General features: G+C 38.3%; 1 protein-coding gene across 1 annotated transcript in view; it reads left to right on the forward strand.

Moving 5' to 3' along the window:
* Nucleotides 1–1,198: 1,198 nt before the first annotated feature.
* The window catches only part of sptbn4b (spectrin, beta, non-erythrocytic 4b), a 105,199-nt gene continuing 85,998 nt past the window's right edge, over nt 1,199–20,399 (forward strand). The window contains exon 1 of the mRNA XM_084717527.1: nt 1,199–1,580. The gene's annotated coding sequence lies outside the window, so the exon portion shown is untranslated. The remainder of the gene's footprint in view (nt 1,581–20,399) is intronic.

A 20,399-nucleotide genomic window follows, 5' to 3' on the forward strand; every position in this document is an offset into this window, starting at 1 on the left:
GTAAAATAGGTGTGGATTTTTATTTTTTATTTTTTTGGGGGGGGGGCAGTGTGTAATAAGTATCAGGGTCTTTATCACCCTGTTGGAGTTTATTTTGCAATGATGACCCAGTTACTGAACATTAGCCATTATTGATTCATCAATCAACAATTAAAACTTCCACATATTGGCTAGCAAATTCCGTATGGGCCCCGAAAAAAATTTAAGAAATAGTCAGCAATGTAGATCTAAAAAGGGCAGATTTTGAAAACAGTAATTGTGTAATTATTAGTAATGTATGTGCTTTTTTTTTTTTTTTTTTTTTTTTTTGATTGGCCAAACAGCCGGAGCCACGCCCACTTCTTCTTCCTGGAACACAGCATGAAAAAGGTAGAGGACGGGACTTCAAACATCTTCAAAATTAACTTTAACAACTAAGAATATTGATGAGATAGTAAGTATGATAGTTTGTTGATTAGTTGGTTAACCGTTACACCGCTCTAACGACCACGCCTACGATATGCTAAAGTTTAGTCATAATAACAGTATTTTAACGTCAGTCCTAGGTTAACGTTTTAGCTAGCGTCATTCTCGCAGGTCGTGCCTAGAAACGAACCAAAGATTTGCGAAACTCCCGCGAGATTTGTACACTTTGTGTTTTCATTGCGCACCCTATACAGATTGACTATGTTTTATGAGGTGACAACGCTATAGTTAAGATCTTGGTAAAATAAGGGAAAAAATAACGCTTGGTTATGTTTGGGAGAGATAATGGTTTGGGTTTAAATGATAACTCTCGCGAGATCTTTCGCGGGGCTGGGGTTCCCATCTAGGCACGATCGCCTCAAATAAGAAACTAACTGAAACTAAGCTAGCACGCCTCAAAGTGATAAAAAAAAAAAAAAAAAAAAACTCACAGTGTTAAACAGACAATGATTCAAACACCGTATATATTTTTATGTTTTTGTTCTTTTGTCTAACAACTGACTTTGACAGTTTTTGAACTTAATTTTCTCGCGTTTGAACCTTCTGCTGTAAACTGACACGGCCTCTTGAGGCTTCTTGCTAACATGTATCACTGACGGTCTATCTCGCCGCTTCTCTCTCTCTCTCTCTCTCTCTCTCTCTCTCTCTCTCTCTCTCTCTCTCTCTCTCTGTTTCTCTCTCTGCTCGCCGCACTGATGCTGATATTTCTCTCCAGCATCACCAGCGGAGAGGAGGAGGAGGAGGAGGAAGGAGAGGTTGTGTCAGGTGGAAACGGGGACCTCTATGGATATCATCATCACCCTCCACCGGCTCGCATCCTCAGCACCGACAGCATCTCCCGGCCGGCGGTCACCGCTGCAGGCTCACAGCGCCCTTTACATGCGCCAAGGCGTTGTATTTCCACGGCAGAGACTCCCCGGGCTGCTGCTGTAATTACCCTGACACACCGCTTCCTTCTGAAATAAGGACTAATCGAGGGAAGACCCTGCTGGAATAAAAGCGGAGCGTCGGTCTCCTCCATTGATAAACCGCTCTCCTCATCGATTCAGCCCAGCGACGTATTGGTATCAGAGGAGGACAAAACCAATCCAAAAAAACTGACACTGAAGCTGAAGGTAAGGCCGATAGAAGGACGACAGGATGGTGCCTTTTTCCACGGGATGTCGTTTTATTTTGTCATTCCCTGTGTGAGAGCAAGGAGCCGAGGTGCACGGTGTTTTTTCCTTTTTTTTTGCAGGGACGCCGGCCTGCATTTGGGTGCAGGGTACCGCAGTGATCCGACTGGGGGACGCGCTCTTTCATGTCCATTTTCACCTACATGCGTTACATGATGCATGCCTGGAAAAGTGTTTAGGGTGTCTGTAGAGGTGGTGGTCTGGTTTGAAAGGATAAATTGTTAAAGAAGCAGAATAGCGGCCTAGTGTATGGGCTATGATATGCTGTTGCATGATGTACCGGATCAGTTTTCGCTTCTTCATAACCGATAACTTTAAATTACAGATGATCACGTTGGGTTCTGTGGTCTTTTGGCAAATTGTGCCTCAATGCAATTAGCAGCATAACTTCCCAAGCGATAAATCTCTCCAGTAATAGTACATACCCCTGCAGGAAGTTATCGTGTGTCTCTTCTCTCACCGTGTGTGACCTCACAGTACTTTTTCTGATTTTCTGCCCCTTGTGGCATCAGTTATTCCTGATTCCTGGGGGGATTTTTTCGCCATTGGATAGGGGGGTTTATTCTTTCAGATTATTCTTATGCTTCAGTGAGACAAGGCCGACAGCAGCATAGCTTGCTTTAGCAACTCAAGAAGCAGAGGCACTGTAGCCTGTCAAGTCGTAATGTGGTGTGTTTGATCACAGCTGCAGTGAAAAGTGACTACAACCTCAGTTCTGCACTGAGGCTATCACTGTCAGTTTATAATGGACGCTGTTTTTGGAGGACATCTAGAGCTGTTGTTGCAGAGGTGTGCATGCAGGTGTAGGTTAGTTGGCTGGCTTTGATTTGTTGGTGCAAGGTGTGTATGGATGGTGGTGTTGGAGGGAGTGAACAGGAAAGAGAAGAAGACAGGCAAATGTGTAATTTTAACTCTAACTCTTAAAGACAGTCACATTAAAAGACAATAAAGGCTATAGTCCTTTTAGTCACTTCATTCAGTAAGATCATCATTGATAACAGCGAACTGATAACAGTACTGCTGATATTTATTGAGTCAGTTTAATTCCCTCATTCTAATGTTTCTCTGGGAATATATAGTTACATAGTCCATAATACATAATACGTTGTGGTAGAAGAAGTTGTCAGATCATTTATTTGAGTAAAAGTAGCAATACCACATTGTAAAAATACTTTGTTAAGAGTAAAAGTCCTGCAATCAGAATCTTACTTAGGGGAAAGTATGTAAGTATTCACATCAAATTATACTAACAGTAATACCACTCATTTTGCAGAACGTACAATTTTAGAATAATATATGTAAAATCACATAAAAAATATAAATTATTAGATTTATATTTCATGTTAATAATCTAAATATGCAAAGTCATTTGTAATGATGGTTGTCAAATAAATATATGGGAGTAAAAAAGGACCATATTGGCTTCCAAAATGTGGTAGAGTAGAAGTATAAAGTCTTGTAAAATGCAAATACTCAAGTAAAGTATACTGCCTCAAAATTGCACTGAAGTATGTCTTTTTTTAACGTCATTGTACTTTTTGGAAGTTAAAGCCTGGTGTTGTCACAAATCAACTTACATAATACACCTACAGAGGGTTGTAGTGTGTCTGTGGTGCTCAGCAGTTTAATTTCTAGTGTATTTATTACACTTTTTTGCACTACATGTTGTCTGCTATCACTAATGTTTATTTAATACAAAATTAATGTGTTATTCATGATTTTGTCCACACTGACCCCTTCAAAAGTGTTAAAATTGCAGCAATTTTATTACTGTATCATATCAATTATAGTAATTTATAAAGTGCTTAAGGGACTACTGTGCAGGATTTATTGATATCTACCAGTAAGTTTGCAGATTGCAAACACTTGGTTGCACTCTCCTCTTCCAAGCATGTAGGAGAACCTATGGTGACTTTGAAACCTGCGGAAAACACATAGTTTTTCTGTTCTGGGCTACTGTAGAAACATGGCAGTGCAATATAGTGGCCTCCGCTGAAGCAACCCCACACCTGTCTCTGTAGATAGTAATGCTAAAATGGTAATTTTATTATTTTCTTATTTTCAAATGATTATACACTAATGAAAACATACATATGTATACTTCTCCCATATTCTGCTAATAGATTCCCATAAATCTTACACACCAGTGTTGTCAACTAATCAACCCCTGTAATATACCTGCAGGGGTTGTAGTGTGTCCATGGTGGGCATCAGTTTACGATACAGTGCCTTTATTACAAGTTATGATATTACATCTTGTTTCCTGTCATTATTATTTGTATTATACAAAAATAAATCTGTAATATTCAGCTTTTCTTTCATGTTGACCCTTTGTCCTCAAAAGCAGTAGATATACCCGCATATTGCTATTGCAGCATGTTTTGGTACTGTTACTAATTATAGTATTTATAGTAACTTTTAAAGTGTTTGACAGATCGGTGTGAAAGATTTTCCACATTTTATACTACTGTATCATATTTTACTTCATGTGGCGCTAATTATAGAAGTTACAATAAGAGTACAGTACTTACAGTAACTTCATAGTGCTTAATATCACACAATACTGTATTCTGCACATGCATAGAGTTGTGTTATGATCAACATTAAAATTAAGTTCAAAGTTTGGTGCTTTATTTGTCAAATCCAGTGTAACACAGGGTCATTCTGAGCAATGAAAATCAACAATGCACATAGAAGAAAGGCAAGAAATAGATGTAGAAGGAATATCACATTTTAAAGAACATAAATAAAGGCCAAAAATGACAAAAAAGAAAAGGAAGTAAATAGACCTGCTTAACAGATAACATACTGTAAATATACATAGGAAATAAATATATACAGCACTAAGCCACTAGCCTGAGTCTCAGAGACTGAAAAGATGAAGAGTGTGCACAATGAGAATAGTGTTACCTATGTAAATAAATATTTAAGAAAATGCAATGGTATATCAAAATGATTAATGGTATATATCATGTTACAATATATTGCCCAGCTCTATTACAGGGTAGAGTTCATTTTGACACCCTTCTTGTTGCCGGCTCTGTCCTGTCCGGATGACAGACAGCCTCTCTGGGACACTGAAGCTCTCTGCTCCTGCTGCTCTGTTGTTTATCAGACCACAGGGTGACTGTTTTGATTAAGACTTGTGGTCTTGCAGACTCAGAACTGGGCGTCGGCTGCTGCTCTTGCTTGCAGATGTTGTTTCACTCTGCTGAGGTGAAGTGAGTGGAAGTGACTCAGTGCAGTGTGTAAAGTGCGTATTGTGTGACGTCACAGTGAAGGATCCAGTCAGAGAGTGAAAGAGACAGAGAGAGAGAGAGAGAGAAAGAGAGAGCTCACATCCCTGTAAGAACAATCTAGGTTTCAGATATTTTTGGAAAGTGAGATCATGCTGGATACATTTCTTTAGATAAGTCCTTTAGATTAGGTTTTGGTCAGAATAATGGTTAAATTTAAGATTAGTTTAGGTTACCATAAAGGAGCTCATGCCAGCAGACTGAATACACGTGTGAAATTTTCCAAAAAGTTGTCCAATTGCATGGGTTGCCGTTTTAAAGGCAGCCCTGCAGGGAATTTACTGAGAAGCAGCTCCAATGCATTTGGTTTACGTTTTAATATTTGTTGGCAGAAATGGCACAGGAGGAATAAAATCAAAGCTCTCATAAAAGAAAGTAGGGCTGGAATGATATGCTTATCTGCTCATACTATCACAGTACTTGGGTACTGTTGCATTTCAACAAGTATTGTGGTTTGATGTTACGATTTATTGTGATTTTGTATGCTTTTTAAACACTAGAACACAGGAAAAACTTGACTCATACACTTCTAGAGACTGTGTATCATTAGTCATATTTCCAAAAACAACACACCACATGTCAGCCATCTTTCAGTGTTTATTTCAGCAGCATATAAAGTGCTACTTGTTGCTGTTCATCAAGCTAGTGCTGTAGTTAGTTTGTTTTCACAGAGCGCAGGAAATATATGCCTGAAAGTATAAACACTGGGGCTGTACCCAACTAAAATCTTGATTTGAACATCCAGTGATAGGGATGTCCCGATACAACTTTTTCACTTCTGATACGATACCGATATTGCAGCCTTGAGTATTGGCCGATGCCGATATCGATCCGATACGATATCAGCACGAATCATACATACTTTTATTACTTATTTTGTAGTGTGGAATGTTAGAAAAGGCTTGATCAAGTGATGTTACTCAAACAGAGAACAATAGTCAGCAACCAGAGTCACCTATGGAAAGAAGTGCTGGAGTGGAAAATGGACTGCTTATCGGAGCGCTTATATCAGAGATTTTAGATGCAGTCGGATAAAATCCGATACTCGTGTTTTGGCTGATATCGGACCGATATCTGATATCAATATCGGATCGGGACACCCCTATCCAATGATGACAATTCATTCTGTTATTTTTTTCGGTTCAGTGAACTGCACCAGACTATCACAATAGCGACCTGTCCTGTTTTACCTGCACTCCTTTTACCGGCTGTTGTGTCACATGTCATGTGTCGACAGTACACCTGTGAAATGATTGGCTGTTCACCTGTCACAAGCAGCACATAGGAATGTGACAAGCTGTTTATGAGCTGGGGAGGGAGAACATGTGGGATTTTTCTGTTAAACAAAAAAAAACAGCAATGGATTCAGCCCATCGTCCAACTCTGATTTCTATCCGATAGATATCATTATCGTTTTATCGCCCAGGCCTAATTCTTTGTATCTGGGAACCTGATTAGATTGCTGTCAGTATTGTTATGTTCCAATCAAGAATAATGTGGTTTGTTAACTTTAGTCAGAACAACCAAAGTGAATTTAACTGATAGCTGATTATTACATCCATCAGTAGAAATGCCATAAGCTGAGCGTGCTCCTTACACATGTCAGTCGGCAGATGACATATCAGTTACACAGCAGAGGTCATCGGTAATGTTTCCCAGACTTTTTGATCTGTATGTGATGATATTGATGAGGACTGCTGATGTGTGTGTGTGTGTGTGTGTGTGTGTGTGTGGTTAAAAAAGGGGAATGTACGCTGAGGGTCTGGTCCCCATTAAGCCTGAGAGAAACAGAGACACAGAGCTGCTGCTACTGACTGATTAACACTGGCAGCTGTCTCTCTCTGTCCCTCTCTGTCTTTCTTCATCTTTCTGGTGATATGCCCTCCTGTCTCTCCGGCTCCTTCGATTTCTTTCTTTATCCCTAATACTCTCTGTTTCACTTCTCTTCTCTCATATCAGCCTTTCTGTTTCTCTGTAACACCTCTCCTCTGTCTAACAGAACCCTCTGTTTTTCTGACTTCCTATACCTTCCTGTGTTGCTCCTTTACTCTATCTCCATCTCTCTTGATTATCTGTGCCTGTCTCTCTCTCTCTCTCACTCATTCTGTCTGTCTCTAAATCTAACCTCTAAATCTTTAGAGATGGACAGTCAGACATCAGTGATCTACATTAGGCTATTCTTGGATCCTTAGTGCAGCAGTATATTGTCACTGAAATCGTTATCACGTCCACAGAATTCATTGTAGAGATACACAGGATCTGATGTAGAAATGTGGCTTGAATGTGTGCAGAAAAAGTGAAGGATTAGTATATTTTCAGTTATGTTATGGTGTGTTTGTATCTGAGCTGGGCTCCATTTAGAGGTTTGAAATTTGTAAATGAAACATGGACACATGCAATTGAATATTCACCATAAATTAGTGTTCCCAGTGCCACGTCTGCTTTTAAATTATCACACTGGAGTGATGGTGGATGTCTAAATTGAAGGGCTGTTTTGGTGTCATTTATTGCTCTCACTATTAGAGAGCCTTTGCAGCAATGATACTCAACTTGAGGCCTGTGGGTCAAATATTGCCCCTGGTAGGGTGCCAGATTTTCTATTTCTTTCAATTCATAATAAAAATAAGGCTGTTAGTAACAGAAAAGGTAGATTTTTGTGTGATGGCCTTTCAGGTTGTGCAAAGTGCAGTGGGTTCAGATGCTAAGCTCTGCAGAAGAAGACAACTAGCTGAAGAGAGCTTAAGCATGCTAGTTACTCTTCTAAGAGCTGTTTATGTTTATCATTTATTTTTATGAATCATTCTAACATTTCAGTAATTGCATGATGGAAATGTTCTAGCCATGTCTAATGCTGTATAGGCATGTTGTGTTTGTCAAATGTTACCAAAACATTTGCTGCTGAAATGCAGCTGCAGTTATTAAATGCAGCAGCAGTAACATATCTGATTTATCTGTCAATCATTGCATAAAGCTAAATTTGTTAATGCATTAATTTGAGAAAGAAAGATGAGTTACAGGCTTTTAATGTTTATTCATTTTGTCTGATGAATAACATTATTAATATTTATTTATTAACTGACCTCTGGCCTTCTGTCATTTTGCAAAGGTGGCTCTTTGTTTCCAGTTACTCCCATATTTAAACTATTATGGTACCAAGTTTGGTGTTTCTACTGATTGATATAATGAGCAGCTTATGTCTAAGAAAATAACTTTGGTACTTGCATAATCATTTTAAAGGACCGGTGTGCGGGATTTGGTGGCATGAGGAGGCTGTAGATTCCAGCAAACTGAACACCACCTGCCTCACCCTCCCATTGCAAGTATGTAGGAGAAACTATGGTAGCTGCGAAACCTGCAAATAATGTAAAAGGCCGTATCAAGAACCACCACCCACCAACCACCCACTCCCTCTGTAGATATAAAAGGCTCATTCAAGGGTAATCAAAGCATGACTCCGAGCATCTGAAAAAATGCTCCTGTTTGAATAAAGTTTACTAAAATCTACAGTACCCATCTGTTTTAGGAAATCAAATACTGTTAACAACAACAAAACATCACTTACGTTCTATCATCTTACTTTGACTGGCTGCGTGTGTGTCACCACGCTCCATTATCAAGGGATATGATAGGCTGTTTATGAGAAAGGGCGTATTCGTTTCAAGCTTTCAAGGTGGTTTACATTCAAGTGAAACTAGTTTTCTGTCAGGCTACTTCCTCATTGCTATTATTGCTGATGCGTTTGTAGCCTAGAATCATCATTTGTTCTAATATTAGCACCTGTGTCTAAATTAATGCTGTAAACAAATTGTTTGAGACTCATCCTTGGGTTTGGTCAGTTAGATCAGGTATTGTAAAATCTACCTTGATAGTGCAGTTGAGACTTGGAGGAAAATTGTCATCTCTGGAGTACTGACTCCAAGGAAGCAAAACCGAAACCAAGTGACTTAAAAAAAGGTTCTGGTGACAGTTCTTGCAGCTTGAAAGGGCATGATGAGTGGTTCCTAAAGAGTAGATTTGGGTTTGTTTGCTCGTAAGAGCACAAGAACAACACAAAATCAGAAACTACAGTAACACATGTATAGACCAAGTCATATTTCCTACTCAAAAACTACTCAAAACTCAGTAACTGAGAACTGAGATGAAACCTGAGATGACATTTTGGTTTAGAAATGTATCACATGACATGATGGGACCTTAACCTATGCAAATTCTTTAGATCTTAATTAAATGCATTGTAGATATTCATCCATATATTTGCTCCTTTTTTCAGCACCATCTTGATCTTGCATCATGTTATCAAACGTTAGCTGCTCAGGACCAGCAGCCTTTGGCCACTGAACACACTAGCATTGGCGACTGAACAGCTTCACTGCAGCATTTGGGGGTTAAGTGCTTGTTTCAAGGGCGCCTGATGTTTGGCATCCCGTGTACTGAAAAGATTAGAGTATTGTCAGTCTTTGGTAGTATCAAGGCATCATGCCAAACGCTAATAGCCAAAACAGAAAGTTGTGGAGGCCAGACGGAGAGGTTTGGAGGTTAGGACAGAGGGATGAGTGGGAATAGAGAGAGAGAGGACAGTTGAAAAAGTGTGAAGGATAATAAAAGGAGAGAGCAGGGAGGCGGGGGTCTGACGCTTTCATTACACCATTGGTGTAACGGTGATTTATTGTGGTTGCCAACGGCGACAGCATAGCTGGGGAGAGGGGGCAATAATAACACTGAGTGGTTTAGAGGAGAAAGCATAACCACACACACACACACACACACACACACACACACACAATAGTGCTGACACTACTGTGACATTGATGTTATAGCAAATCAATAGAAAATTAATCAGTGATAAGTTTGATAATTGATTAATCATATAAAGGACCAGTGAGTAGGATTTAGTAGCATCTAGCTGTGAGGTTGTAGATTGCAACCAAAAGATCACTGCTCATCTCGCCCTCCCCTTCCAAGCATGTAGGAGAAAATACAGTGGGCGTTAAACTTGTGAAAACTGCAAAAGGCTGTATTTAGAGTGAGTGTGTAGTTTGAATGTTCAGGGTTACTGTATAAACATGGCGGCTCAACATGGCGATGAAAGAAGACTTGCACCTTCTGTAGACGCTAAGGTCTCATTTAAGGTAGAGAAAAAGAATATTATTATACTACTACATCTTACACAGTGGACCTTTAAATAATTTAACAAGCAAGAATGCCAAAAAAATGTGAGGATCTACTGCTTTTCTCTTGCTTTATATTGTTGTAAATTTAATATCTTTGGGTGTCTGATGTATATAGACTAAACAATGAATCAGTTAAAGGACCAGTGTGTAAGATTTAGTGGATTCACTAGCAGTGAGCTTGCAGATTACAAACAACTTGTCTCATTGTCCCCTTCCAAGGCTGTAGGAGAACGCGGAGAACCTACGGTGGCTGTGAAAACTTGCAAAAAAGGTGAAAGAGTGTATCTAGAGCCAGTGAACACTCTGTAGATATAAACAGCTCATTCTAAGATAACAAAGACACAACAGTTCTCAGTTTTCAGTGATTCTACGTTGATGAAAACATACTTATAAATATTATAGTCCATTACTGCCGTATTCTGCCAATAAATCTCACTAAATCTTACACACTGGACCTTTAAATGAATAAATGATTGAGAAATTAATGGAGAATGACAATTATTAGTTGCAGCCCTAATATACGTCTGTAAAATCACACTGTTATGTAGGGCTGTAATTGACGTCCTCAAATGTCTTCCAATGTCCAAATCCCAAAGATATTCAGTTTATTGTCATAACAGGAGTAAAGAAACCAGAATATTTTTATTGAGAAACAGAAATCAGATCATTTGGATAATTTTTTATGACAAAATAGCAATTAATCAATTATCATAATAGTTGCCAGTTAATTTAATAATAGATAATCTATTAATTGTTAATCAGTAGATTAGTTGTTGCAGCTCTAGTGTTATACAAAAGTTCATGTTTAAAGTATTGCTGTAAGACTATTGATAATGCCACATGGGAACATCAACATCAGAATACACAGCAATGTATAAGAAAGGCTCAGCTGAAGTCTCAGAACCTACAACTGTGTCACTAATACAAGCAGGTAAGAGTCTGTCTTATGAAACTTGAAAGTAAAGAGAACAACTGCTGAAAGAGCAGTGACAGAGCTGAAGTAGACTCACACAAACACACTCAAACCACCGGGGGGAAAAACAAAGATGGCCACTCTGAATATAGAACCTTTCTTTTTAGATGCTGTCCTATAAACGACGGGGAGGTTACGGTTCGGAATCACCTGGAAAAAAACAGATACCTCACATGGTCTAGATGCTGTCCTAAAAGTGAGCGAAGGCGTCTGTGGTGCAAAGTGCTCATTATTACCGTCCTGCTGGATTACAACTGGATTGTCAATCAATCATTGTGGGTGGGACTGTTTTTCTTTTTTTTTTTTCCTTTAATAAGTTCCACTCCACACATAAAATATCCTGCTCATCATCTGTGTGAAGGCTGCCACTAACAATTATTGATTCATCTGTTGATTAATCAATTATTAGTAGTAATTACAGTCCCCAGGTGATTTATTCAAATTTCTTGTTTTGTCCAATGAACTAGAGCTGGGCGATATGGACAAAATCAAATCAAGTGATCACACATAACCACACACACACACACACACACACACACACACACACATGCAGAGGTGATCCCTGCTCTTTCTTGCAGCTCCATGGAGAGTTCAGAGAGGCTGCTGCTGTTTAAACGTTTGATCCCTCAGTGTTGGAAATGTAGACTCTGTATCCTGGACTGTGTCACCCTGTGGAGTCAAAAAGGACAGACCTTAGATCCTTAGAATCTAGATCCCTTTTTAGTCTGGGAAATCACAAAAAAATGTCCAAAAACAACCTTTTTTCTGCTGATTCTGTCTTTGTCATATTGTTCCCCTGCAGGCCAGGTTTAAGTGCTTGTCAACTACTGTTTACTGTAAAATTGTCTTTGTTCATTTCCTTTAAAAGCCTTAAAGATTGTGTCTCAAATGTATAGATCACGACAGCATGAAACAAGATAGTGCACTTCACTGTTGTATATTGTATTTATGATGAGTGTAAATGATAATGGGGGAAATCTAAGCATTCAGCAGCATATTTAGTCCCATCACTTGCATTATAGCGCAGCTTTATGGTTTTAGGTGTCGATTACTCATTAACTTCCCATACTGGCTGTTGTGAGAGCAGCAGCATTACTCAGCACTTTATTTTTGACACTGTAGTCAAAATAGACAATACTGGATGCTTCCAGTCTTTTTTGCAACCTTTAGGGAAGTAATTTCTGCCAAAAGTTTGAGTAAAATCAGTGAATCTCCAGTACAGCTAATGCTTGTAGTTGATTTTACCTTCAATTTTAAGTGTTAGTTGTTCTAAGATAATGTAAATGTGTAGGGGGCCCTTTTCTGAGGATTGCTGCATATTCAATTTTTTTGTTTCTTTAGGTTGGACAACATGAAGCACAGCATTATAAGAATATTTTATGAACAGTGACACAGGTAGACATCTGTGCCCTCAAATATATACCTCCTTAACATTTTCTTATTTAAGCAATATTTTCCCTCATAAATAAGTATTTGAACCTTGATATCTTGTGAAAAAATGTTTGGGGTTTTATAATTGATCTAAATATTGGCAGGGATCTACTCAACTCAGCATTTATCAGATATGAGAGGAGATGTAACTTAAAGCTGCTACAATCATCTATTTTTCTCCAGTCTTGCTTGTAGTAGCTTTAAAGGGGCACTGCACTGATTTTACACCTAAAGTTCAGGCTGCTTGTCCCAAGGAATACAATTTATCCTGTGAAAACAGTTGTTGAATATGTTTTGTGGCTCTGGTGGGAGGTTTTTAGACACTGAAAAAATACAGCAGATGATGTCATCAGGGTTATTCTGGTTTAGACTTTAGACTTGAAACTTTTAACAGAAAGCCTGCGTTACAAAGTGCAGGTAGTCAGAAATGGTAGGGTCCAATATTTTTGGAGTTTTATCTATACGAGACCCATGTAAAAGTCATGATGTCACAGCCTCAGCTCCTGTGATTTTGGCCTTTCTTTTTTAGAAAAATAAATAAAAATAAATATAAAGTAATCTGAACATAACATGTATGTAAGGAATTCCCAACATAAAATAAATAAAACATTTAGTTTATTTGGGGGGAGGTAGGCCACCACCCCAAGATAATGGTCGGGCAAATACGGTGGAATATGCCTTCAAGCTACTTTCACCTTGACCTCAACATTTGATGGTGGCTTTTGCTGCGTATATGAGAGTAAAGCTCCCAACTAAAACATTAGAATGAATCTACTGTCGATATTCTGATGTTGAAACGTGTCGGTTTTACATTTGTTCAACGCTGAATGCTGATAAAGTCTTTCAGAGCTCAATGTGGGGTCATTTTTTCCTTTGTTTTTATTTCCACCTTCTGAGATTTCCTGCAGGCAGTGTTCAGTCTCTGGAGACAATGCATGAAGCATCTCGCTGCCGCTGTTACTTATAGAGCAGAAAAATGGATAGCCAGGAGTGTGTGTGTGTGTGTGTGTGTGTGTGTGTGTGTGTGTGTGTGTGTGTGTGTGTGTGTGTGTGAGAGAGAGAGAGAGATTGTCAGACATAGTGTAGACTCTCTTGCCTGGGGCTGGCTGATTCCTCAACAGCTGAGTCTGATTATTAGAATAAAGGTGATAACAAACACACACACACACAGACACAAATACACATCAGAGCAGTCCTGAGAGCTGTGAGTCTGATTGATTGAAAGACACCAGGTGGTTGAGGTTAGGCAAGGATCACGGCAAGGAGAACAGAGGACATACACCCACGCACTCACACCCCCCCCACACACACACACACACTGACAGTATTTTAACATGACAGAGAGGTAGTTTGACTGATGTAGACTTGCTGTTGTGGTACAGCTGTTATTTTTCCGCTGTAATTCAATAATGGGTTTTGATATATTTTTCAGTTTGTTGATGTTGTTGTCATCACTTCTTGTGATCATAATGTGTTTATTAGCAGCCCTTGTTTTATTATAATATCACCTAATATTCCACTAATAATTGGAATAATAGTCCAATCAGAATAAAAATGCTTCATGTAATCACCTCATTTGGAAGAGACTGTCTTGATCCGACCTGATCAGATGAAATTTCCACTCAGGTTAAGAATGGTGCTGTAAACCTTTGATAATCCGTTCAATACGGAAATATCAACATGTAATAATCATGAAAACAGTTAAGCCGATCATTTATCTCTGTTTGGAATAAGCATATTGTTTCTGTGCATGTTTGCTCCACATGGGGTTAACATGATGAATGAGTTTCCAGGAGCGACAGAAACATGGCGTTGACAAACTAAAACTGATCTGTGGCTGATATAACATTTTTTTGGGGGGAGAACTTCACAGATTTCAGGACTGTTGAACGCCTCAATGATTGAGAGGCTTGAAACACTGAGAAGTTCAAACAAGTTGTGAAATAGGGTTGCAGATTTTATGCATTTTCTTCAACTTCATTTTCATTTTCTTCTTTTCTTTCCTCATTTTAATTTAAGGTTCCTTATTCAACAAATGCCCGTACCAGATAAAACAATGTCAAATGAGGTGCAGTTATTATTTCTAGACTGTTGATTAATTATCGAGTAATACATTTTTAATCTGTTAAATTCTCATAGGTGATTGCAGTTTTTTGCAAATGTTTGCATACAAAACTGGAACAGTGCACACAAGTCTAAAAAGTCAAAGCTCATTTATAAACAACAAGGAACAAGCACAATTCCTTTGTTTTCACTCAAATATAAATTCTAAATCATATTTTTTCAAATATGTAAACACAGATCACATCATGTAGCAAACTTCATTCACCTGGAAAACACTGACCTTCAAAATGCCACACCCTTACTGCAAAATGGTCTCACTCACTTCTCACCTGTTCAGACACAACTAACAAAACACTTCAGTCATGTGTCGCGGAATACAAGAGGCCTCAGGTGACCCCAACTGTTTTTGGGGAAAAAGGACGACACAGAGAATAGAGAGGAGGAGGAGGAGGAGGAGGAGGAGGAGTGAGAATAAGATGAGCAGGAGAAGAGGAAGGTTAAGACAATATATCTAATGAAATCTGCAGCTTTAGCTTCAACATGCACTCAATCGTGGTCTAACAATGACTGAAGCTTCATCATTACATCCCCACAAAGACAGTCTAAACATGTTCTTACTGTAGGGCTTCTCATTTCATTTATCAGTGCAATTACTGTTAATTTTTGCCAAAAATAGTGAACATTATTGTCTCAGAGCTCCAGCAATACGTGATAAACTCTAAGTTTACAGTCTGACTCTGGGAAGCTGGACTGTGGGGAACTGTAAACCCAGTTGGAGCTCTTTGAATATGCACAAATGTCAATTGTATCCTATGCTGATACGATGACTGCGTAAATGCAGTAGTTATGTGATATATTCACACTATTATGTTGCGGTACAATACAGCAAGAGTCTTTATTCTGTGTATGTAACATGCAGATGCAAACTGCTTTGGCACAAGTAAAACCCTAAACTTTATAAAATGAGAAAAGTAAAAAAAAATCTCCACAATTTATACAGTTGAACACATAACATGGCCTCATGAAGCCAAAGCAAATATAAACAGTGTGTTGATGGTATTGTTTCAAATTTATCACACCAGTGTTTAAATTGATGCTGTGTGAGATACTCATATGACAGCTGTGTGTAGCATTTTGATGGAACAAATCTGTTTTGAGAAGAGATGAATTGTTTGGTTTTACAAGAGATATGTGGAGTTTTGACAAAATGGTTCATTTGTTTCAGTTTTGTGTTTGGAGTTTTGAGAAATGGAGCTGTAGTTTCAGGATACATGTTAAAACAATTGAGAAAAACTTTGCTTGGTTAATGATTAATCATTGACATCCCGAGTTTGAAAAGGTGAATGAAGCTGAAATTCACTGAACCGTCGGCCAAATCAACAACAGACAGAACCCTTCTTTTCTGTCTTCTGTTATATTTCTAGCAAATTAGGTTGTGGCAAGTAAACCACTGAGTTGTAATCTCTAATCAGAATGATTTCAGTCTTCATTGCTTCCTGGTTTGTAGACATCAGTCAGTTCAGTCTACAGTGGGACTGCGTGTAACCAACCTCGGTCTTGGCTCTCACACCGTGAAGGGAAATGCTGGCGAAGGATTTGCCACACAGGGGATATGGATGAAAAATGTACAGGGATTTAAAGAGGTTAAACATGAGGCTGGCTCATTTGCAACAGCTGAGATCACACCATCAGCTGCCACTCATCTGAGACTCAAAGACAACAGAGAACAAGTCGTGTTGCGATATTACGAGTAAAGCTGTAAGAGTGATGTTTAAAAGGAGATGTTTTGGTGTCAGTCAGTCTGTCATCAAAGAAGAAAAGCCTTTTTTGTAGAGCTGCCAGTGTGCACCAGTATTCAAAAAACATGCAGGAAGAAGTCAAACATGGAGGAAGAGCCTGTACTGGTTCTACTCAGATAAAATGTGGCAGATAATCTAATGTCATGATTTTAAAAAACAAAACCAGTGTTTTCAGTGTTTTCATCATCATTTTCAGTTCAAGGTGCCCTATAATCCATCACAAGCCAGTTAAGTAGAGATGCATATATAAAAATACTCAATTTAAAGTCCTGTACTCAAAATGTTTTATTAAATTTAGGATGTATTAGCAGTAAAATTTACAAAAAATAAAAAACACATATGACGAATGTTCTTTTACCAAATGTAAAAGTATTGATATATTAACTTGCATGCAAATTGTTTGTTCTAGCTGGCCCAGATGAAGTACTTTTATTAGCTTATCATCAGAAAACGCTTCAAGACAACAAAATAAAGAACTTGCAATAACAGGATTTAAGAAATGACTTGGAATCACAGCTGCTTATTGTCCTCTTCAGTAAAATTATACTCCTGTCAGCTCTTTTTTTGCTTTGTGGACAACCTTGAACTTCATTTCATATGTAAAAGATGCTATATAAAAAGGGTTTAGTAGTATCATTATGTTATTAATGTTAATAACATTCATATTAAAATTAATTGGCAACTGTTTTGAGAATTGATAAATTGTGTGAGTCATTTTTGAGGCAAAAAAGGGGGCAAACAGTCAGTGTTTTCACCTTCTTAAAGCTTCTTTTGGTTTTTGACTGTTTGTTGGACAAAACAAGACATTTGAATATTTCAGTTTGGGCTCTGGAACATGTTTTACTATTTTCTGACTTTTTATTAATACAGCAATAAGATAGTAATTGGGAGATCGATTTTTAATGAAAGTAATGCAGCTCCTACTAGCCTATATTATTGTTTTATGTGTGTAAAACTGATTTGTTTGCTTCCACGTCTGAATGGCACACTTACACGACTACAAACATGCATTACTTTTCATTATATTCATCTAGCTGACTTACAGATTGATTTAAACTGATTTCTTGTAGGTTTCACTTTTGTTGGGTTTTTGAGCAGTCCTCTATCTGCTTCATCACCAGATTCAAAGCACTGTAATGTTTTGCTGTTATTCTCTCCAGGGAGAACGGCTAAGTGCACAGCTACCCCTCCTCTCTGTGTCTTGCAGGGCACGCTGACATTTACTCGATATGGCTACGTTGTTTTCCAGTGGTTTAGGTATAGTGACAACTGTGAGCTTGGACTTTTGTTGCAGTGGAGAGGGAGGGAGAGGCCAGAAAAGGGGTGGGATGAGAGGAAGACAAAGAGATAAACAGCAAAAGGATTGAGGCAGAAGATGACAGAAACCCCAAATCACACTTTTATTTTTAATGCTGTACTTGAATTAATCAGTCAGTAATCACTCAGTTGTAATCAACATAAACCTGCAGTATAAGTACACAGCATCATACAGACATATACTCCCCCCTCTGGAAAAGAGCACCAAATGGCATATTTTATGCCCTGTGGGCACATCTGCTCTTTACCAGGAGGAACCACTGCATATATTTTCCATCCATCCATCACGAGTGAAACACAAAGAAAGATGGGGGAGGAGCAGGTAAAAACTAATATGACAGTGTTTTCACCAGGACAAAGATAATAGATGTTTTAATAATGTGCATCTATCAAGACTGACAAACACCTTGTGCGTTAGTTAGTGTTCAACATTTCAGGCCTTAAAGGTGTTTGTTAATGTTGTCATCAGTCATAGAAAACAGTGTCTGTGGTCAGCTTGAATTCATGTCTGTTATATAGAAGGTACTAGTTGTGTTTGATTATTTGATTAAGTACATAACAAAATATAAAACATTAATGTATGTTTGTGGTTTTTGATGGTATTACGTAGGGGTTTCACAGACTAGTCAGCTAGTCCACTATGAAAAATGCTCGCTGTTGCTGCATCATTGTAGATTTGTTGTTCATCTGTTTTTTACTGAATTTAAAGTATTTAGAGAAGGAAAGGCTCCAGCTTTCCCTGCAAGAAAGCTGTTGTGTTGTTACTGCAATCAAACAGTATCTCCTGCTCACACAAGCTTGCCGGGGTTTAGTCCAATTGTCCTACCATTGTCGGGACTGGTCTGCAAGTACATACTACAAAGTACGGATTTTTTCAAACCCACACCACATGCATGCTATTAGAGCTGCAAGGATCTATAGATTATTAGTTGGTTATTAAATTAATTGCCAGCTATTTTTTATAATATAATTTATTAATGCATTAATTTTTTTTATGGAAAAAAGTCAATGATCTGATTTAAATTTCTCATGAATATTTTCTGTTTTCTTTGGATCTCTATTGAAGTAAACTTAATATCTTTGGTTTGTTGGCAAAACAAGACATTTGAGGATGCCATCTTGGACTTCTTACTGAACTTGGACAGTTGCAAGCACTGGCTGACTGATTTTCACCTTTTCTGATATTTTATAGACCAGTTATTAATTACTCGAAAACATAATCAGATTAATTTATGATGAAACTAATCGTTATTTGCAGCCCTACATGCCATAGAAGTAGCTTCTCTTTTAAAGTATGAACTCCTTGTTTTGTCTTGGCTGGTTTGAGTCTTTCTCCTGCTCAGTTATCCAGTTCTGTGTCACATTCACTCTCCTCCATGTTTGATTGTGTTGCCTTCATGCAGTTTTCCTGCCTGATTTACTACACAAAAATGATAGAGCATAATATGAAACAAGACGTTTTTTATGATCATACAATGTGTATCGTGCATCATACAATGTGTGACACTTATATTTTGCTCAATACACGCCTGACTGTAGCTGAACACACTGCTTTGTATATACTCTTTGTACTTGATGCTAAAAAACATCTATCACTCCAGTTTGCAAACTGTAGCAACCATGTGCTGTGTACATGACATACAGTGACTTGACAAAAATATATGGATTATTAAAGGGGATAAGTGGGAGATAAGGAAGGAAGTGTAAACATAACACACAGACACGTAACATAAAGGATAGACTCTTTTAGCTGCAGTCTTAGAAATTTGTTAAAATATCTGCCTAAGAGTAAGAAAGTGTCCTCAGAAGTTCAAGTTCCTATTTGGTACCTGACAGGAATTTCTAGCAGGAGAGGACAAAGAGGCTAGATTTTCACCCCGTCTGCTGATTTTTGTGTCTGCTCCGAATTTTTGGATACATCAAACAGAAGTGTGCAGAGCTTGGAGCATATTGTTTACAGCAGGTGGATGTCCAGGGTTTTTTGTTAAGATTTATTAGAAATCTGTAATCGATATCAGATATCAGCTCTTCAAACGAATACAGCTGAAACTGATTCTTTTCATTATCGTTTTGATGTTTTGAATATTTCCATTCCTCACCTCTCTCCCTGCATTTGTGTGATTTCTTGGTGAAGTTCAGAAGTTATTTTTATCCTCTGGTTTCCAGCTGTCAGTGGGTGAGACAGCGGAGATGAGAGAACCAAATAATTTTTACTCTCCTTCTCCCACCATCCTTTAAATCATCAGAGAGATTTTATTTTGAGCTTCACTTTTGTAAAATGCTCTGATACCAAGGACAGGTGCTGCATCATTCATGAATGGGAAGGAACTGTTATTTATGGACTCCAGGGTAGTTTTTTTTTGCTGCAAGTCATTTGAGCACTAATCTAATTAAAATGGGAATTTTGCAGCGATTGCTTAATATTTCCAAGTAAATCCTGAATAAAGAATTTGTTTCAAGGAACGTCTGTGGCTAAATAGGGGTTAAAAGGTGTCGGATGAGGTGTGTGAAGTCAGTCAGAGTTTAATTATGAAGTGTGAACTGTCTTTCGCCTGTGGGGATGTGCTGGATGAGTACATAGGACAAGAACACAAGAGCACCATGTCTCCCCCACGTTTCTCGCTGTCCTTTGCATGTCCAGTAGATGTGTGAATGTCCTTACATACATGAGCATGTACATATTGTGTCTATACACATGTACATGTTAG

This window comes from Lutjanus erythropterus, chromosome 4 (genome assembly GCF_056507025.1).
Source record: "Lutjanus erythropterus isolate fLutEry1 chromosome 4, fLutEry1.hap2, whole genome shotgun sequence".
In the NCBI taxonomy this organism is placed as follows: Eukaryota; Metazoa; Chordata; class Actinopteri; order Lutjaniformes; family Lutjanidae; genus Lutjanus; species Lutjanus erythropterus.